At 41.3% G+C, this 22,262-nt stretch overlaps 1 protein-coding gene, 1 long non-coding RNA gene and 1 pseudogene across 2 annotated transcripts in view; 1 reads left to right on the top strand and 2 right to left on the bottom strand.

Moving 5' to 3' along the window:
• LOC126500142 (uncharacterized) overlaps window positions 1-5,785 on the bottom strand; it is a 33,474-nt gene extending 27,689 nt beyond the window's left edge. The window contains exon 1 of the long non-coding RNA XR_007591258.1: window positions 5,741-5,785. This is a non-coding gene — a long non-coding RNA (uncharacterized lncRNA). The remainder of the gene's footprint in view (window positions 1-5,740) is intronic.
• Window positions 5,786-7,728: 1,943 nt separating this feature from the next.
• Cd36 (CD36 molecule (CD36 blood group)) overlaps window positions 7,729-22,262 on the top strand; it is a 203,043-nt gene continuing 188,509 nt past the window's right edge. Inside the window, exon 1 of the mRNA XM_050139816.1 lies at window positions 7,729-7,751. The gene's annotated coding sequence lies outside the window, so the exon portion shown is untranslated. The remainder of the gene's footprint in view (window positions 7,752-22,262) is intronic.
• LOC126500115 (zinc finger MIZ domain-containing protein 2-like) overlaps window positions 17,362-22,262 on the bottom strand; it is a 14,668-nt pseudogene continuing 9,767 nt past the window's right edge.

The following is a 22,262-nucleotide window of genomic DNA, read 5'->3' as shown; positions in this document are numbered from 1 at the left end:
AAGGCAGCCTACTGAGTGGGAAGAATATCTTCACCAACCCCACATCAGACAAAGGACTGATCTCTAAAATAAATAAATAAAATTCATAGAAAACAGCTTTTCATAGCCATTTTGCTGAGCATTTATTAATTTTCCCCAGACATTTCTAATTAAATTATATATGCATTTTTAGAGTATTGTAGCTTACACTTTATGTGTAACTGGTTTTATACAAACTACTGGGCAGCAACAGTCACTAGTCATATTTCCCATATTCAGGAGTTAACAATGGTGAAGTTCCAAATGAATCTGCCTCAGTGTCTGTTATTCAGTGAATTTGGAACAGAATTTTTAATGGAACAAAGCCTAGCTTTGGGATCTTCACCGTGGCTCTCAAATGCACGCCACTAGTTCGGAGAGCTTTCAATGTGAATTGATTTTAGATGCTTGCAATTCCTATCTAGAAATGTTCTTTTGCATCGTAGAGTTGAATCATTGGAGTGAAAGGTTGTTGAGGGGCACAGGTGAAGAGGGAACACTTCCATCAGGTATCCTTGTATTGATTTGAGCTTGCAAAATAACAACAGCACAATAGCTGTCTGGTTTGAACTCTGGCTTCAGTTTACCAGCTTCCTAATACAGTACAAAGAGATGTGTTTAGTATTCAAGCCCAATAGTCAAAAGTGTACTATTAACTCTGTTTCCTTTATTGGTACAATCAATAATAATTAGTTTCATAGCAAAATGAAACTAATAATGCATTTTGTATTTCATGGACTTCAACATGTTTTTCTAATTCGCAGTAAGAACTATGAGTACAAAACCCATATAAAATTTTAAGTATGAAACAAAAGGAAAATAGCATTAATTAAAAATAGTTTTATAGCTAATATAATAAGCTCAATTTCAGTTTATTTTTCAGTATATATTTAGTAATCAATTATGATTAAAATTTTACTATATACTCGTCCAAAAATATTTTAGCATTTTACTCCTTTGTTGGATTAAAAAAACAAATAGGCATCCTCCTGAACATTAACCTTCATCAGGCGATGAAAGGAGACAAGAGACAGAGACAGAGACCCACATTGGAGCACCGGACAGAAATCTCAAGGTCCAAATCAGGAGCAGAAGGAGAGAGAGCACAAGCAAGGAACTCAGGACCGCGAGGGGTGCACCCACACACTGAGACAATGGGGATGTTCTATCGGGAACTCACCAAGGCCAGCTGGCCTGGGTCTGAAAAAGCATGGGATAAAACCGGACTCGCTGAACATAGTGGACAATGAGGACTACTGAGAACTCAAGAACAATAGCAATGGGTTTTTGATCCTACTGCACCTATTGGTTTTGTGGGAGCCTAGGCAGTTTGGATGCTCACCTTACTAGACCTGGATGGAGGTGGGTGGTCCTTGGACTTCCCACAGGGCAGGGAACCCTGATTGCCCTTTGGGCTGACGAGGGAGGGGGACTTGATTGGGGGAGGGGGAGGGAAAGGGGAGGCGGCGGTGGGGAAGAGACAGAAATCTTTAATAAATAAATAAAAAAAATTTGGTTCTCTATTAAGACTAGTTTCATGTGCATGATTATTATGAATTAATTATACATTTCCATAATGTTAATGACAAATACAATTTTGTCTACATTTATTTGGTGCACAAAGGTTTAATGCTGGAGCTTACTGTTGTTAAAATACTCAATGCAATAACATTTCTAACATGATTAGCTGTATGTCACTAAGTTTATATGTCCTTCTCTGTTCAGTTCAGTTTTAACTGTATTTGATACACATGTAGCTGCAAGCTGTGTTGAAATGTTGGAGATAAAGATATATTTTTACACAGAAGAATTCACATTAAATCCTCGAAGTTGGTTTGTCTTTCAACCTCACTGTGTACAATCTTCATTTGTCTAGAATTGCTCCATTTCCTAGTGCCATTTGATATTTGTCAGTACGTTTCCCCACTAAGGAGTTAGCCATCCATTTTATGTATGTATATGTACACACAAATGCACACACACACACATGCACACGTGTGCACGCACACACACGTTTCTTCAATTATTTGTTTGCTATAGTTGTTTTGGGATAAGCCCTCAAGTATCCCCGACTGGCCTCTAACTCATATAAGGTTGAGCTTGAGCTTGTGATCTTCCCTCTACTTCCAAAGCTCAAGCGTTACAGCTGTGCACCATTGTGCTGTTTGGTGATAGGCATCAAGATGATGGTGATGTGAGATTGCTGTGGTATACAACGGTCCTTGGAGATAAGATGTTTGAGTTGAGATGCCGAATAAGAGGTGGAGAAAATCTAAGAAGCAAACACATGAGGAAGTTACAGAGGTGAGAAGTGCCAGGAAGAGGACAGAGGCAGAATGTGGTCTAGCATTCACCAGGAAGCCAGAAAACCATGAGAGATGATGTGAGCATCTGAAGAGGGGTCATCCATTCTGAGGCTTTGAGGATCTACATTTGTACTGAACTCGTTCTGAGAGTGTCATGAACTGTGTGTGCCTCTGTTGACCACTAGTGTCAAGATGCATTTAAATCTGTTTTTGCGTGCTTAAAACTTTTTGTAAGTTATCTCAGATTCCATGTGGATATAGGTGTTGGACATTTGTGCATCATTTATAGGCCGACTTTTCTGACCCATCAGCACAGAGACTTGTTATTTATAAATGTTTAGTCAATAGTTTAAGCTTCTTTGTAGCTAAAGCTCGTACAACGTAAACTAAACACTTCTGTTAATCTATATGCTGCTCTGAGGATTATCTACATCCGGTATGTAATTCCCATTCTGCCTGTTCTGTATCTTATGGCATCTCCTCCAACGTTCCTCCTTCTCTTTCCCAGCATTCTCTTGGTCTGGTTTTCCCGCCTAACCTTATCCTGCCTAGCCATAGGCCAATCAGCTTTTTATTAACAATGAGAGTAATACATCTTTACAGTGTATAAAGATTGTTCCACAGCCAGCAGCAGAAAATTTAAAAATCTAGATTACAGAGATGTCTGAACAGTGGCTGATGCTGTAGGCATCACTGTAAAGAGGAGCAATCAGCTGAGGTGAGTAGGTATTACTGTAGTAGGACGTGGATCTTTTGGTGATATGCCCAGGACTGGGAGACCTAGATGTTTGTAGATTTGTTCTTAGTTTTGGGAGAACCTCAAAGAAGTTATAGATTTCTATAATATCTATGTTAGTTTGCACTCTCACCGGTAGTGGATGTGCTCCCCTTTCTTCTCTTCCACACTTAGTCTGTTACTATTTACACTCTTGAGAATAGGCTAATACGCAATGTCATCCAGAAGAGTGCTGAATAGTTCTAGCCTGAATCTGGAGCATTTAGTCCAAGTCTGCCCCCAATGAATATTGAGTCAATAAAATCAGTCACTTAATTTTTGTTCTGTTTTGAGACAGTCATTTGGTTGTAGCCCCAGTTGAATTTAAGCTTACTGCATTCACTCATGCTTGAATTGTATTTGTGTGTTCCCATGCCTGGATTCTTTTCTTAATTTTGAAAATGGTACATATTCATATTTTCACAAGAGATTAAATAATATGCAATGCACCAGACTATAAAATTTTTCAGCAACAATTTTCACAAATAGAATATAATTTTTTAGATTAAGAAATAAACTTTGGATCAATTCAGAAACACAAATAGAAGGTGAGAAAGAATGTTAAGAAGAGAAAATATAAGGAAAAAGATAGTGTAAGCCTAGGAATTAATAGATGAGACATCTGCATTTAGAATGCACATAAGGAAAAAGAAGTCCCAGGAGTGGCCTGAGAAAGAACAGCTAAGAAACTGCAATGAACTTTACAAGAAGAGCAATATATAAAACCCACTGTTAACAGCTACACATCTCAATTCTAGAGCTTAAATGTGAATTTTAAGTCTGTCCTACTTCACCTCCCTGTGTTTCTCTGAAATAAAAGAGAAAATAGTGCTTTGTATTATTGCTCTGATAAATTACCTGAACACATCAAAATAATTTTATAAACAGAAAGATCTTACAGAATGAAAGCAATCATTGTTACAAACCCAGGCCCTGTGTCTGATTTAAAAGCCAGTGGGACATCTGCTTGGCTGATACCATAATTGGCTACCAGCCTGTTGTTTTGCTAGAAGAGGGACCTTATGTCCTGTGGATATTATTTGCTCTTAGTCCAGGGGGACCTAAGTTTCCATTAGATTGCACGCTCTATGCACATTCAAATGTTTGTAAAGCTCTTGCAGCATTTTTAAAAATTTATTCTTGGTGTTTTTCAAGTACTGGGTTTTTTGACTTCCCTGTGGTTCTTGGACTGCAAGAATTGTCTTCTTGGTTCTATCTTTAAAGGTGCCTTTTATCTTGCTATATTGTATTGTGAAGTCTTCCAATGAGAACAAAACTAAACAGTTCCACAATCCTCCTCAGTACTGATCAAGGGATATATACATATTCATGTATATAAGTTTATTATATATTTTATTGTATACTAATGTATTTATAATTATTAATTTGATGGCTAAGTATTCTACAGCCAAGACCTGTGCTAAAAATATTTGTTTATAGGCTATAAATATCCTCTCATGTATTTCAAATTCTCTTTAGATTACTTGTAATACTCTAGTACAAACAAAATATAAACTCCTAAATTATTTATAGAGATAATAAAAAGAAAATGTCTGTATACTTTTAATACAGATTAAAATTTTACTCAAATCATTTTCATGTGGTGTTGGCTTGGTCTGCAGTTGAAAAACTGAAGTCACCAAGGACTGATAACCTCATGTTTAAACATTACTGTTCACTTGTGTTCTTATCTGACTAAATTCAGTTTATTTGCTTGTTCATTTATTCTCATTTTCATTCATAAAATAGTATTTCAGCATTTGATCTGTGTTAGCCACCATAGCTCAATATATGTTCATGGTTACCTAAAGAGATTTTTTACAATTCCATATAAGACTTTGTTATTAATCGCATACTTTCTCTCACGTCATCGAACAAGCAAAACCCTACCGTGCCTTCAAAATTCATTTTTTAAAGAATAAAATCCATTCTTGAATCTACTTTTTATCAAGTTACCCTCCATTCATGAGTAGCTGCTTTTCAGGCTTTTTCCCATTCATTTTTTCCTCTCTGTATTCAGCATTATTGCTCTTATAGGCTTTCTCAATGAAACTCAGATTTCATTATCAGAGTACTTCAAATGCCCAAGTTATTTCAAGCCTTCTTCTTGTTCCTATGGTAGGAATAATCCCTACAGATCCCGTGTCATCTCTTCTTACTCCTTCTTGTTCTCTCCCGTTCTGATTTTCCTTCTGCCTTTAATGCTTGCATCTTTCATCCTCTTTCCTCTTCATGGTTCACTGTTTTTACTGGCCCTTATTTTTAAATACTTCCTTAATTGTTTGCTCATTAATACCTATTTGCTTTTATACCTCAGTACATTTTATTCCTGTGTAAACAAATACAAGATATCTGTTTGTAGATGTCCATTCACGGAATAGTAAAACAGATGCACAAGCCTTAGCATCTAATATATCACATAAAATAATACATTCATATGTATAGAATCTTAATATAGCTTGCTACTGCGTCCCCGGCACCCGGCCGCCCGCATGGCTAGCTTATGCCCGAAATAATTACATGGAAACTGTATTCTTTCAAACACTGCCTGGCCCGGCTAGTTCCAGTTTCTTATTGGCTAGCTCTTACATATTGTTCTAACCCATTTCTAATATTCTGCATAGCCCACGAGCTGGCTTACCAGGGAGGATCTTAACCTGCATCTGTCGGGAGCGGGAGAATCATGGCGACTCTTCAACTCAGCTTCTTTTTCCCAGCATTCTCCTCTGTCTACTCCGCCTACCTAATTTTCTGTCCTATGAGGGCCGAGGCAGTTTCTTTATTATTAACCAATGAAATCAACAGATAAGATACAAGATCCACCTCCATCATTTATCTTAATAGTATGGATTTCCTTCAGGCTCCATTCTTAATAGTGAGCAAATAGAAACCAATTTCTTCTAAATCCAATATTTTACAAACATGTTACTGTAATCTTTAAATGTACATGTAATGTCACTGTGAGCCTTACAGCACATGTATTTTTGTACAATAACTAAATCTGCAGTCATTACCACTTGGTTACCCCTCGCATCTTTCACCTATCATAGCTCAGGTTGCACTTGGGGTGCTGTTATCAGAACTGCCCTTCTGGATCCCAGGTCAGAGTCTTACACAAGCTGACAGGAGTTTGACACATACATGAAAGATGAGAGAGACGCCCTACAATTGGAAACTGCAGCCTGTCTTTTTGTGTTTGTTCAGATATGATGCTTTATACATACATACCAGGTGAGTTCCTGATATCTGAGCACTTCTCCCGGGGGGACATGGCTATGCTTTTCCTAACTATGCCTAAACAAGAATAAGTAAGGAAATAAATTAATTAATACAAATAGAATGGCTAGTGCAGGTGAAATTAATGTTTGACCTGTAATTATGATACAGTCAAAATTGTATAGGTTAGACACTTAGATGAATGTCTTTTTAGCACTATCAATATTTATATATTTATAGCTTATTTTCTGTAGAATGGGCTTATAACTGTTAAGTTATTGGAATGGCTCATTTAGGATAAGGAAACAAATGTTAGGTACTATTTGTTGCTGGAGAGTTTCCCATAAAACATGGAACTCTATGCCCTGTCTTTCCCTTAGTATCTTCCTAGACCATGCTAGAATAGTTACTAAATGAAAAATACTTAGCATCTGAAAAGAAACAGAGCATTGTACTACCTGACTTTGTTGGTCTTTCCTGGCCTCTCTGTTTAACTAGGGAGAAATTCTTAATGAATGGATTTTCTTTAATAAACTGGTGATGTGTGGGTAAAAACACGCCGCTATATTAGCAGAGTTTGACTTTAATCACAGGATTCATTCAGATTGAAGGCCATGCTTGATTCACGTACCTACCAGCAGTATTAAGCAAAACTCAGTTTAAACTGACCGCAGGAAACCACCAAGAGATTGTAAATAACAGTAATTCAAACCTAAACACCACAGTAATGTGTGGTACAGTCTGACTCATTAATTAAGTTAAACAAGAATGACCAAACTATAAGTAGAAATAAGGGAAAACATACTAAGAAAGCTTACCCACAGACATTCTCATTTTAGGGAATGATATGTAATATGAAATAACTTCCACTCATGACTGGAGCGAAACCCTGTTTGTTGATTAAACCATGGCGAACTGCTGTTTTACGCTCAATCAGGAAAAAAAACAAAACAAACAAACAAACAAAAAACCAAGACTATCTCTAAGAGCAAATGAGAATCATGAGAAGCAAACCTACCAGTAATCCTGGGTCATTTTGAATGTCTGTGTTTTATAAGCTCAGCAACTATTTCTTGTGCGACATAGAAAGGTTTCAGCAGGAAGAGGATTAAGGGTTTTATTTACCAAAACTGAGGCACAAAATGAGGGTGATTTTTCACATTAGCTTTCGTTTCATTTGGCTCAGGTGTCAGCGTCCTATATTTATCTCCTCTCCGGCCTGTGTTTGTAGTGCTGGAATGCTAGCGATGTCAGTGGCTGTCAGATGTCAGGATAGCAGGGAGGACAAATGAATGGTTGAGACCCTGTGTCTCCTCCCAGAGTTCTCAGCTGCTGGGCTGTGGGTCTGGTATGTTTACTTTCTGTGCCTCCTTCAACCGTCTCCCTGAAGCAAATCTTAAAATGCTCAGACGGCAAGCAAGCTCTTCTAGAAGCTGGTGAGCAGAATTATTTTTCTTTAGGAGGAGTGTAACTGGCTGTGTCTTTGTAGTTGATGAGCTGTTACCTGTGAAACAATAATGTAAACTCTCTGAGAAAGTGTATGCTATCTGAAATAATAATTTAATCTGTAATGCTTCTGTTAAGAAGCTTATTTGCCTATAACTAAGAAGATAAGGACAATTTAATTTTGAACCTTTAAACTTTAGATTAATAAATCTCCCAATTTATTCTATAAGACTTCCCCTTTAGAATTTCATATCTCATTTTTTGGTTATATGAGGAAGCAAAGTTCTTACCAAATTTCAGTTGAAATATTTATTTCTGTATATTTTCAAAATCTACTTCCCACGCCTAAATCTGATTTCATACCACAGTGAAATATGTTTATGTTTTAGGCTTTCTAGAATATGATCTTTTGATCATATTACTCTAAAACAATAAATTAGAGTTTTTTGCTTAAAGGTCACAGAAATGGTTTTTAAAACAGAGTGGAAACTGAAGGAGCTTTGTGTAGATGCTCTGAAATGTTTTCTGGCTTCCAGTCACTACAGACTTAATGCACAAAAGTCATGGAAAGCTTCACACTCATAGCTCGGAAAAACTAGAAGACTAGGAAAGAAGTGTTTCTACACATGAAAGTACGGATCACTGGTGATCGCGTAGCATTGACCAGTGTTCCCCAGATATGTTCTTCGTGGGTCAGTGGAAGATTTGATTGCGCAGCAGATACTTTTCTAATGGTGTGCTTTATATAAAGAAATGCAAATAATTCTAGAGTAGCAATTTTTCATAACGTAAAACTAGCCAGGTGCTTAATTGGTGAAATACCAGCCAATACTGACATGGTAATTGATTCTGACCTTCCGGTCTATTTTGAAAAAAACATTGGACTGAATTAGATGTGCTGGGAAACGTCACTGTCGCTGACTTTTGTCCTGGAGAATGGCTGTTTGGGATGAGGCTTACTTCTGTGTAAGGAAGTCCGGCTGATTCTTACAAAGGTGTAGATGTCTTTATCCCTCTCTGGGAGAGAACTCCAAAATATGAAGGACTCTGGATCAAATGAAGACAAACAGGCCACCTGCTTTCTTCTCAGGTATACCTAAAGAATAAGAGTGGATTTGTGGATCAGTGAGACTTGTTTGAGCCTGAGAGGAGGAAGGAGAAATAGCTCCAAATGATGTACTTCATAAGCACTAATTATGTGAAATTGGATCCACACATAGAGGGCAAGGACTACTTTGCATGGAATGGTAAGAGAGTTTAGGAAAGAGATCAAGTGCTTGAGGAGAGGAAAACAATTTCACCTCGGAAAAAGCAGAATGACAAGCACTAGGACTCAGAAGATGGCTGTTAGAGGGGAAAGGTGTCTCAAGGGCTGTAAAATTAGTTCCAAAGGTAAGTGTAGGGTCACTCTGGGAGTGACAGAAAAACAAATACTGTCAGAGGATCGATGTAACCATGCGTCCCTGCGCTTCTCGAGCCAATTCTTCTTTAAGAGGACCTCTTAGAAATTTAATCAGACATTCTTAGTATTGGAAAATTTACCTTCATGGTTACTTCTGTCGGCTTAGAAAAGTTACAATATTTACAATTAACAATTCTTGAAAATTGAGGGCCTTCACAGATCTGCACCAGATCCTTTGTGTATATATTGTGGCTTCTACAACTTCGAGTTTAGTGTTTTTACGAGGTTCACGAATATGTGAATGAGTGAACCTGTTCCCCATGCCTTCTCTTTTCACCTTTCTGTTTGTTGTTTTTTTTTTCCAATTCTGATGTGTTAGTTTTTGTTTTAACTTTAGACTGTAATAAATTAATTATATTTTAATTATCATTCCTTAGTATCTTGCTTGTTTTCTAATGAGCATGAGAAAGGGATTAGATCTTGATGGGAGAGGAAGTAGGGAAGAATAGAGAGAAGTAGAAGGAGTGGAAACTAAAATCAGGATTCATTATGGGAGAAAAAAATGTCTATTTCTAAAAAAAAAAAAGGAAAAATGTTAAGAAGAAAGAATTCCTGTAACTTGAAATAGGAAAAGATGCTTGTGGGTTCCTGTGTTTTCATGTTGAAGATTGTTGGAAGAGAAGCTGTAGTATGCATTAGTTTTTACACCTGGGTCGTAAAGACTGTTTAGTCCTTGAGATCGTTCCTGCAAGCAGTCTGTGAAAACAGGAAATGGTCAAGAACTTTAAGTGTACAGGGAATGTAGAAGGAATTATAAGTTCAGGAAACAGTTCTACTATTTCATTTCTTTTGTGCAGAACAGAGAGTGGGACACTGAAAGCATGTGTGAAGCACTAGCAGTCTGCTAGAGATTGTTGACACCTTTGGTTGCTTGTTTGGAGACAGAATCTCAAATATTCAAGCATGTCCTTAAACTCACTGTGTAGGTAGGGTAAGGTGACTTGAATTTATGATCCTCTTCTCTGTCTGCCCACTGCTGGAATTATAGGTACAGCCTTATAAACCCCTTTACATGGTCCTGATGATCAAATCCAGGACTTCATTCATGAATGCCACATAATCAGTCTACCAAGTGGTCCTCAGCCCCAGTAATCTTTTAAGGAGAACAGGGTAAATTCTATTTTATGTCTTTTACAAAATGGACAATGTGCAAAAAAATAGCAAAAAAAAACCTTAGCTGCTTTGTAATTCTCTACTAAATAGTTGAAGATGTTTTGTGATGTACACAGAAGCCACTGGTATACAAAAGAAGAAACGGCAGGAAATTGCCAGGATGATGGAAGGGACATATGAGGCCACTTGGCTGCATTCACCAAAGACCAGAGCATCATCTCCTAGGAAGAGACTGCTTTGCCATTCAGTGCTTTTAAGGTTTAAACATGGACTATGGACAACTATTATCATTATTTCCGTCCTTGATATGTCTTTTCTTCAAATGTGTCAAGTATAAATTTTACGGTCCTGTCAGATTTTTGTAGCAAGTTCAAAAAGGTATCGGGACACAGTGGACAAGTTGTTCTTTGCACTTTCATCAGGAGACTCGGGTAGGAGGATCACTGTTACAGGTCATATCCTGGGACTAAACAGTGAAACTGTCTGAAAGAAAGAAATAAAGCTACCATCACCACAAAATCGACTCGTAATTATCCTGTCATGTTTAAGATGGGATTTAATTAAGGTCATTCAATTTGATTGCAATTCACTTAGAGATCAGTTTTGTCATCTGGGGAAAGTTAGTTCCACGCTGTAGGGAATGTAGTCAATGCCATCCCAAGGTGCACTTGCTTCATCTCATCCAGGAAAGCTGAGAAATGAAGTAATAAAAAGAGCTTATTTGGTTCAGTAGCTCCATGGCGTAGAACCGCAAGCACTAAATGAACAAAACTGCCTTTCTAAGACGTGAGATGATGAGGGGAACATAAAACTGCAATACTTGCTGGGATGATTGTGTTTCAGATTCACCCATTCATGAATGAGAACCAGCTAGGTGTCTATTTTAGACAGCAGGGAACACTGTTAGACTATATTGTCCCCTTATAAGGAAGCTGTATCTTTTTTAGAAGTTTTCAGTTTTGTTCATACAGAATGAAACCTTCTGATGTAATTAATAAATAAAACCAAAGCATTAATAATGAATACTTAGGAAGCATTTGCCGGGATTTCTCCTACGGCTCCCATAGACAGTGGAGCAGTCTGCTGAAGGAAAAAAAAAAAAAAGGATCAAACAGGCAATAGACATAGTTAAGAAAGTAATAAAAGAAGGGGGGAGGCAGAATTGCTTGTTTCTTGTCTGTTCAGATGTAGGCCTTATCCTTACCATGCTAGCCAACCTGTAGAGCAAGGTTCCTTTGTGCTTCAGAATTGCATGGTCGCACATACAAGAACGTGTAGTATTGCTCAGAGTTGGACTTCTGGCTGAAATAAAAGGCCCATAAAGGCAAGGTCCTTTGAAGTCTCTTGTAAGAATGAGCAGCATTTCAGTGGCAAGTGCCCTCCAAATGGATTCCTAATTATTTAAAAATATGATAACTAAAAGTTTTTTATCTTAAATGTCCACTAAGGACTATGGCCGCAAAGTAATCATTTGAATAATTTAATAATTAGCTTCTTTCACCTCATGTTTCACAGCAACCTGAGAAATATCCATGCATGTGATCTATAAAGCACAGAGCTTTGTGAAATGTTTATAATGAAATATGGGCTTAGGTGTTGTTAAAGATTATTACCACCTAGGTCAGTACCCTTATCCATCGTTTTTTCCTAATTTGTTTGTTTCTTTTGTTGACGTTTATCCATCTGCTTTCAGCTTTGCTTCTCAAAATAAAACAGATCATCCGCTCAGAAAATGAGTTCTAAGATAGATGAGAAGATTGCTCTACATTTTTTTTCAGTGATTCTTAATGAAAACCTAGTTATTGAAATTCTTTAGTGACTGAGTCCACAAAGCTCATTCATTTTGCCCAGGAATCATGTCTGACTCCTTTTTTCCACTTGCAATCAAGACATAGACAGTCTTCTGTGTTCAGTATCCTAGATTCCTTTTACTACATGCACCTTCCTTAGGATAAAATCAATGGAAACACTGAGCACTTTATTTCCCATTGTTTGCCCAAAGATCTTCTTGAGGAGTTATTAAATTTCCCCCTGCCTCGTTGTGATTTGTGATGCTTTTATTTTGTGAATGACCACAATTCATACAGTCAATGCTCTTTCACGTGTGACCACATTTTCCTCAATGTAGTGGATATGCCTGACTAATCCAAGAGCTCCAGCTATCACCTGTTGATTTCCTTTCTTGGTTTTATGTCATTATTGGAAAAGAAGGGAAAGTTTACCCTTGTGTCTTCTCTGCTTCTGTATGTGGCAACCTTGCCCTGTAGTCTATGACAGTGTAGTGCAAAATATTTTGTTTTTATCAACAAACACCAGGAAAAATAAGCATAAACAAGGGAAAAGAAAATCCTTGCATTGAAAGACAAACAAAACAAAAAGTAGTTGACCGCAAGTATCCCATTACCTATTCCAGGCCATTAATATTCCTCTTGAGTGTCCAGAATGACATTTTGCCTTCTTCTCAATTCTGCCACACACAGCGTCTGTACATAGTAACAGGGGGAGCATTTCTGAAGGTGAAGTTCTGTCGAGTAAACAAAAGCAACTGAATCAAGATGAATGCTCTTTCATTCAAAGAAAAGAATGCTTAGTGTTCATTTTCCAGGGCACAGAAAGGAATCTGAGTTGTTTCCTGACATTTTGATAGAAATTCACTTTTGGCTTATTCCATTAATGTTCACATTTTATTTTACTGCAAAGTCATCAAACACTAGAAGTGGAGATGGCTCTTCAAAGAATTTTAAATCAAGATCTACTGACCTATGCAAAGGACTCAGACTAATAGACATTCAATCCACTTGTACAGATTTGGTGAGGAGAGAGTGCCATTCCCTTTCCAGGTTTAGATTTTCTGGGTCTACCCCTCTATACCTATTACCCAAGTTCATTGTTTGATCTGCATCTTGTAGCTATAATCTAATGTTGGACTCATGTATCTCTGTGTCTAGTGCTTGAGTTACAGATGCTCATACTCCACACATTGGCTTAAAACTACCTAAGCTCTTTCTTGTCTCTCTGCTATTTCATAGTGACCATGGTTTCATTAAAAAATATGAGAAATGTTCCTCCCTAAATCTTTGTGACTTATTTTATTTAAATCTGTTCTAGGTTTTAGTAAAGTATCTGCATACGAACTGTATTCTTTAAATTCTTTTATTATAAATAAATAAATAAATGGGTAAAATATGCTTATTGCCCACATTAAATAACCCCATAAGACTCTGCTAACCATTTTTTAAATGATTAGTATTGAATGGAAAGCATTATGAATTATTAGTTAAGGTATCTTTTTTTTTTTTTTTTATTCCCATCTCATATGTGTTTAAGCTGAGATCTTCCAAAGTCCCAGATCTCTGATTTGGGGCATATAGTAAAATCTGTACTGTCTCCTTTTTTCACAGTAAAAATGCAGGCAATAAATGTCTATCTTTCACAAGGTAGTTCTAGAAAATTAATAAGTAAATTGACATGGGTAATATGCTTATGCCAGTGACTTTCATGTGCTAAGAGATTTTAATAGCATAAATACAAAATTTTACACTGATTAAAAGGCACTATGTACTATCACTGTTTTAAATGACTAAACAGAGTAATTAAGTGACTGACCCAGGATTCTGCAGCTAGAAAAGAAGTGTTCATCTTAAACTCAGACGGGACTAACCTGTCTCCCAACTTTTTCTCTCTCTGTCAGCGGTACCTTCTCTCATCTAGTTAGTCAGTCCCAAATCCTGGGGCTCATTCTCGATAATGACCTACCATGAACCGGTTGTCTCCTGACTGTCTCAGCGTCCCCTGACCTACCCATATTTCTGAAATCTTTCCCATTGTCTTCTGTCCGTAGCCTCTGGCTAAGTGAGCTATGCATTTCCTTCCTAGATCCTTTAGTAGCTTCCTCTGCACGTACCTGCCGCTGTTTCCCCTCAATGGCTGTTCTCTCCTTCAACTTCAACATAAGAACATGAATACCTACTTATTGAAAGGAATTTGCTGTGTTGTATGCTAATGAAAGGCTTAAGACACTTTTTATGCCTACTTTCTTAGTTATTTATATCTCTAGAACTCATACAACATACTAAAACCTTACCAAAACCCTGTTTCTCCGGTTATGTTATCTTCCAGTGTGTGTTTTATTATGCATCTATCTGAAAATTATTTTTGCCTCCTACCGAACTTCACTCCATCCTTCCTTCCTATACCTGGGCTTGCTTTCCACAGTCCTCAAGTACATTCTGTCTTCCTCCACCAACTGTGCACAATCCATCCCTCCTTTCTCTTCCTCTGGCACTCACTCTCGGCACTGGGGAGTAGCTGTCACATTCTGGTACAATCAGGGGTTTAAGACTTTGCCTCCTGCTTACCTGTGACCTATTTGAGGAGGATACCCGTGATACGGTTAGTTGTATACAATTTAAGAGTCCAACAGTCACCTGAGTGCAATCTCCCATTTCTGAAATTCCGGCCCTGGAAAGGCTGAGACAGGCAGATCGCCGTGTCATTTCAGTGTAAACTACAGAATGAGATGGTATCTTGTAAAAAATAGTCCAGGGGTTGAAGAGACGAATCATTGTTTTAGAGTACTTGTTGGTCTTCCAGATCGCCTGGGTTTAATTGTCAGTATCTACATGTTGGTTCACAGCTTCCTGATGCTCCAATTTCAGGGGCTACGATGTCCTTTTCTGGTCTATGGGGGCACCATGCATGCACATATTAAACTGATATATATATAGTCAAAGCCCCCCTACTCATAAAATACTAAGTAAGTAAGCAAAATTAAAATAAAAATAAAAAGTGAAGTATAGGGTATAAGAGTAAGTGCACATATATATTGCCAATTAAACAAAAAATAATTTGAAAGGAATACAAACGCCTCAGAACCATAAAATAAAAATAAGATCAAAAAGGTTCAAAAGGGAGTTTGCCTATGTGCTTGGTGTTAATCTACCAGGGAGAGTAACAGAAGGGAGACACATCGGAATTTGTTTTCGGTTGCAGGCATGACTGGCCAACGGGTGCTTGCTATGTAGGCAAAGGGTTGAGGGCAAGATAAGATTAGGGAAGGAAATGCACCAGACAGGGAGAGCTATGCTCAGAGTCTGAGTGAGCTTTAAATGCTTCATGAAATTAAAGATCAACAAACAAGCATAGGAAATTAAGCAGTGAGAATACACAGCTTGGTTTAACAGATTAAACCAGGCTAGGCTTGGTTGTCAGAAATCAGTGAAGATTAGAGTGCTGAACTTGGCATCTTGATGCCTGCTTTAAAAAGCTCACTATATTTATATGTTGTAATAACACTTGTTATTATTATTCTTACTTTTTTGAGTTCCATTGTAAGAATTTTATGCATGGTTCTTAGTAATAGTTCATTGTCGGTGTTAATCTTAAAGATACTTTGATTCCAATTTATACTTAAGTAAGCTTTGTGTCTACTGTATACATGCAGGAGTTTTTGGGAGAGCGAATCCTAACAATGAACTATATTTGCGAGCCAATGTGAGAAGACAGAGCTGTGGTCTGATTCACAGAAGCACTGCTTCTTCCTTGTACTGCCTTCCTTCCTTCCTTGAAAGAGGACCCAACAGAACTATTTACCGAAAAAGAAACAAGGAAATAAAAGAAGGCTTCCTTTTGAGAACAGATGTGCCTCTTGGTGCTTCAACCTGAGGTGTCTAAATTTCCCTTTGCTTTGGGAACTCTTGACAACCCAGAAAGATGAGGGAGAAGTCTTTGGGAAATATCCAGAATCTGACTTCTTTGATGACAGGGATGACCGATATTAGTATCCTCCACAAGGAATCATGTCTCTTATTAGTTCAGTCTAACCTTGCCTAACACTGAGCACTCCAAAATGTCTCACTAACACATTGAATATTCCAAACTCAGGGCACAAAGTGAGTAGATATATTTCATTAGTGTTTCCTCACACAAGATTCTAAGATGTGTAGATTCAAACACATTAATAATAAATGCATATTTAGCAATTCTTTCATATCATATTGATAAAAGAAGTCAAAGACTTTCCCTTCATGTTATTTACCCAAGAGCAAGGCCAAATTTGTTATTCTTACTTTTTTTTTTCCCACGAGGGAGTCCTTTAATAGACAAGAGACACAACAGGCCAGCGCGCTGCTTGCAGGCCCAGGCGCTTCCCAGCAGATGCAATGGCCTCCCCCACCTGGGTGTGGGCCGCAGGGTGGAGATGAGGTGGTTTAAAAAAGACATCTGTACTAATTCTTCACTTTCACAGAAAAGAGGAACTTGGGGGAGCATCTCCCTGGAGAATTTACACAGAGCTGAGGCTGAAATCCCACCCCTAAAGAGGCTGAACCTCCTACCTCCCCCTGAGCTGTCTGCATTCAGTAAGGGGCAGACAGCACATGGAAGGCCCAGGCCAGGCCACAGAGGAACATGCTGGCTTACACAGCGGCCCCACCCTCTCCCAGCTGTGAGCATGTCTACATTATGTACATTGTTGTGCTTTATTGCCCCCTCCCCAGCCTCTGCCTGAAGCTCAGGGTGGAGCGGGGAACCCCGGGACCACATTCAGCTGGGTGAGAGCACCAGGCCCCCCACAGGCTGGTGCTCTGTTTCTTTCTGAGCCTGCCAGGCTCAAGCCACCGGAGCTGCAGACCAAGAGTATGGAGCCAGCCTTGCCAGCCAGCTGAGGAGAAGCAGAAACAGAGGGTCAGTGCTGGACAAGATGCAGGCCGGGTGGGAGCAGGCAGGGCGGAAGGACAAGTGCAAGGCCGTGAGTCTGGGGTGTAGGGCTGTGTACACACGCAGCTGATGGGGCCTGGAGGGCACCTCGCAAGACCCATTCTGTAGCAGTGAGCTTGATGGAGGGCGGGTGTGAGGACCACTAGCCTGGGGCCCCTTGGAGCACAGAGCTGCTTCCAGTTCAACAGGGGCTGGCCCCAGCTCAGGGTATGTGCATGAGGAGATTCAGGGAGAACCGCCAGGCATCCTGTGGGGCTGGGTGAGAAACGAAGGCTGTGGTGGTATCTGTGAGTATGTCCTCTCCAGGCCAGGGACTAACCGACAATCAGTTGTTCTCAAAGAGCGAGAGCAGGCCATCGCTGCTGTTTGTGGGGAGGTCGGGTGGACCCAGATAGGAGAGCAGTTCGTCAGGATTGGTCAGTTCTGGGAGCAGATCCAGAGCTGTTGCTGGGGCCTCCCCTGCCCCAGCAGTCATGCTGGGAGGTCCCATCATGCCCATGGCAGGATTGAAGGCCAATTCACTGATGGGCCCTGTTGACCCAGGGACTGTCAGGATGGAGAGGGAGGATTTGGATGGTGTAGCTGGGAGCCTGGGGTGGGCCCGAGGTTGGGGGTGTGCAATCCTGGTGGTCCAGGATTATGGGCTGGGTCCCGGTGGCCTGCTGGTGCCATCTGGCCTGGGAGGCAAGGAGCAGACTTGTCTGCAGTCAGGAGACTGCCGGGAATGTCAGATTGGTAGGACATGGGAGGTGGCCCCTGGGTGAACTCAGCAAGGTTTGGGGTGGTGGGTGTAGCAGATGGGAAGGATCCTGGGAAGGTTCCAGGCCCCAGGAAGTTGGAACCCTGGCTGGGGTAGTCGCTGGGGGCAGGGGCCAAAGGGGGCTGAGAAGGGGCAAAGGGGGCAGCGCCCGGGGCCCAGAGCTGCGATCATCTCTATCACACTGGGCATGAGCACATGGGCGGGGCTCACAGTGAGGCAGCGGTTCGGCACTGGCCCATCTGGCTCCTCCTTGACGTGCAGGTCAGGCTTCATAGGTACTGGCTTCCAGCTGCACGTGGGGTCGAAGGTGATCTCTTCATAGTCTGAGTTCTGAATGTAAATCAAGATACCCAGCATGTCCTGGTCCACCTCCGGACCCTCCAGCAAGGCCGTCGTATTGCACACAGGCTACCTCCAGGTCCACCGCTCACAGCTGAGCTGCAAGTATGACTCCAGGTCAAAGCACTGTATGTGGCCACAGTTGTGACCACGGGCTGGGAGCTGGATCCTGCGGAAGGTGATGATGGGGCACTTCAGGGACACCTTGATAACCGTCTGCTCCACCCCATCCTCTCCATTGGGCCCAGGGATGGTGCCGCTACTGAAGTTCCACTTTATCTTGGTGATGAGGCAGGAGGCGCTTTATCTTGGCAGGAGGCGCTTCTTGAGGAGGCCCTGCAGCACAGACCGGACAGATGGACGGTGTACCACTTGCAGCACTAAGAGGTGAGACCAGCAACAGGCAGTAACGGTGATCTAGATCATGTTGCGGCCTGGCTGGCACACGTGCTTCAGTTGAGGGGCTTGTGCGAAGTCTTGTTGTCTCCACGCTCAATGCTGAGGGGTATGTGGCATTGACGCTGACCTGCACAGACGCTGGCCAGTTGGTGTTCATCTGCTGGTCCTCATGGTGGTAGCTCTTGAACCGCAGCTCCAGGTCAGGCCTCGGCATCAGGGTCTTGTAGACAGAGTCTCGGAGCTGGAAGACATGGTTGCTCACAGCCAGCTTGTGCTGCAGGCGGAAGGGTTCCAGAACCACCCGATCTCGAACTGAGAAGGTCAGGCGCAACTCATCACAAGGGCCATTTTCAGAGGATGACGGGTGCAAAGAGCTGAGGCCTGGCTTGAGGTCAGGCAGGAAAGGAGACTTGACTTCCCCACTCAAGCCAGGCTGGCCGTAGCTGATGCTGCCCCCGTTGAAGCTGGGGCCTTGCCCGTTGAACTTCTCTGTGGGCTTGTAGTGCAGTCCGGTGGAGCCAGGTGCAGACAGGGAAGGGGCCATGCCCTGCTGCAGGGGTAGCCTGTGTCCGGGGTACGAGGAGGCAAGGCCAGGGGATTGCCCAGGACCAGGAGCATACTGGGCAGTGCTGGCTGCATACTGGCCTCCTTGCTGATACTGCTGCCCAGGGTACACCTCTGAATAGGCTCTCTTGATGCCCTGTTGGGGCAGTGGCTGGGCCTGAGGAGGCCCAGGGTACCCATGCTGAGGCAGTCGCTCATACAAGGGTGTCATGCCTGCTGCCCGGGTAGGGTTCATGGCCATGGAGGAGAGGCCCGAGGGGCCCATCATTTCTCCCATGACAGAAGGGTTCATACCAGGGGGTACACTGGGTCCTCGGGGACCGCCATGCTGTAGAAACTGGCTGTTAAGACTGTCCAGTTCCCATCGCTCCATATTGGCAGTTAGCCGAGAGCTCTTCACTCTGTATTGACAGTGTGGTATCAGAAAGAGAAAGAGTGCTCCTAGAGGAGCTGGAAACACTCTGGACTCTGAATCCAGCGATCCGAGTTCAAATCTCAATGGAACCTCCAATCGCCGCATACCGCCGCCCCCATCTGCACTCCATGCCTTAGAACCCAGTTCTCGAGCTTTGGGCAAGGGGCGGGAGGTTGAGAATACATAAATGGAGACAGACCGACACACATACCTTCCAACACTGGTACCAAAAGCCCCTCTTTAATAGCACCATGGAGGCTTAAATACCCTGCCAACAGGTGAAAATCCCATCCTCTGATCCTCTAGGCTAGGCACAGCTTCTAGTAACTTCAATTAGAAGGCTCTAGACAGAAGAGGAGCTGAAGGCCAGGACTCAATTAGTCCCAACAGCATTTACCTATTTCTTTCTAAAATGCTACTTAAAATGTATCCATTATGATTTTACTAATTATTATTTGTGAGGATTTTTAGTTCTCAAATCACATTATCTTTTCTGATGGACTCTTCTATAAGGATAACAGAATGTTTACTATTGTGGCTAGGCTTCCTTCCCATGAGTGGCATCCTGCTAAAAGAATTTTTAGTGTTGTGGCTAGGCTTCCTTCCCGTGAGTGCAGGATGTACAGGTCCTGCCTTTCTTTTGAGACAGAACTATGACAAAGCTCTAAAGAGCTGCATGGCCCCTGGGTAGGAAGACTTTCCTGTGACTTCTAACTCTAGCCTTTATCTTAACCTCATGGTTTTTTTTTTCTTGTCATTCTCAACCCTTAAAAGTCGATTTACGCTTCCTTGCTCATGCTCTCTCTCCTTCTGCTCCTAATTTGGACCTTGAGATTTCAGTCCGGTGCTCCAATGTGGGTCTCTGTCTCTGTCTCCTTTCATCACCTGATGAAGGTTAATATTCAGGAGGATGCCTATATGTTTTTCTTTGGGTTCACCTTCTTATTTAGCTTCTCTAGGATTGAGAATTATAGGCCTAATGTCCTTTATTTATAGCTAGAAACCAAATATGAGTGAGTACATCCCATGTTCCTCTTTTTGGGTCTGGCTTACCTCACTCAGGATAGTGTTTTCTATTTCCATCCATTTGTATGCAAAATTCACTTCCTGAAAATTCTCAGAGCTTGCACTTCTACACCTATTAGCACTTTTGGAATCAAGTTTTCTCAAGTTCCCTATTATTGTCACTGTCTTCAGTGAGTGACCAACAGAAAAACCCCTGTGGATAGACTTGCTATTTATTCCAGAGAGGTAACCTATACTACGGGGAATGGTTTTCCAACACTGTGGAAAGATACTTGAGTATGTTAGGCAGAAGTGGGGATGGTTTCTTTGACCCATCTTTTCAGAATCTTTGGCTCCTTGTCATTTAGCTCAATTTCTCTGGACCTGTGGGGAGGCAGAGTCTTATATAAGAATTTATTTGATAGAGCAAAAGTGGAAATAAAAGAGGCATAGTAACAGGAGGAGAAGAAATAATTCCCTGTTTCTTACCAACTCCATCTTCTAAAGTTTCTGTCACTCCACAGTATTCCTTGGAATTACGAATGCATGAATGAACTAATCCAGTCAAGAACATAAAGTCCTCACATCCCAGTCACCTCTCAAATGTCTCAACCGGAACATTCCTGAGATGATATTTTCAGCACATGAGCTTTGGGTCTTCTTAATATCCAAACAATAACAGAAGCTCTGTAATAAAAAAAAAAGTGATAGAATTTGAATTTTGGTTCATAGATTTGGACGGGTTATGAAGTTAAGGGGAGCTGAGGCAGAGAGTGAGATAAAGTTTTATGTTTGTCCTAATCTGCTCCAGGCAGAGGGAAGACTAGAATGATACTGGGACTGTCATTGATAAGGATGGAGTTGCCCACTAGACGGTAAGGAATTGTGTTTTCCGTGGCTTCAACATTGTTCACAATTCTCCTGTGTTCTCATATGATTATAGAGTGGTCTTCTTATGTCTTTATTCAGTATGACCTTACCAGGCTATTATCTAAAGAAGAACAGGGAAATCCAGTCAAAACAGTCAGGCAGTGTCAACTGATAAGCTCCCACAAGTTGGCTTGTTTTCCACATCTCATGGCAAACTTACTTTATGCGTTCTATATCTAAATCACAACTTTGGAATAGAATTCGAATAAAGTTCATTTTGTACACTCCTCCCAAACCCATAATAAAGGCAAAGCACAAGGAGTACTAAAAGGGGAAATTCCACTCTTTTTCTACTAGTTTGATCAGTAACATCCACAAGAAATGATCTACTGCTATATAACTCTAATTTGAACACGATGTTTAGCGATATAATAAAACTGGTATAGAGCGAGCGGGCGGCCGGAACCGGACGCGCACGGCAGCGAGCGGGCGGCCGGAACCGGACGCGCACGGCAGCGAGCGGGCGGCCGGAACCGGACGCGCACGGCGGGCGACGTAGCTGGCGCAGCGGCCGGGACCGGCGGGTACTGACACAGTGGCAGACAACGCAGGCGACAGGGACCAGGGCAACACCAAGAGCAGATCGCCCCAGGACAATTAAATCAAAGAGGTAGGCCTTTGGTTGGCGAGGTCCCGGGCAAACAGGGAACCTGGTTCTTTTCCTGAAGACCCGTCTGAGGGGTGAGAGGGATCTTGGCCCCTGGCAGGAGCCAGGAAACAGAACGAGGGAATTTTGCAAGAGGAGCCTCTGGCCAGCAGGGAAACCTGATCTGGTTTTAAAAGACCAATTAGAGATC

Source organism: Alexandromys fortis, unplaced genomic scaffold (genome assembly GCF_014885135.2).
Source record: "Alexandromys fortis isolate MF-2015 unplaced genomic scaffold, M_Fortis_MF-2015_v1.1 scaffold_38, whole genome shotgun sequence".
NCBI classification, from domain to species: Eukaryota; Metazoa; Chordata; class Mammalia; order Rodentia; family Cricetidae; genus Alexandromys; species Alexandromys fortis.
This window is presented reverse-complemented; position numbering and strand designations above follow the sequence as displayed.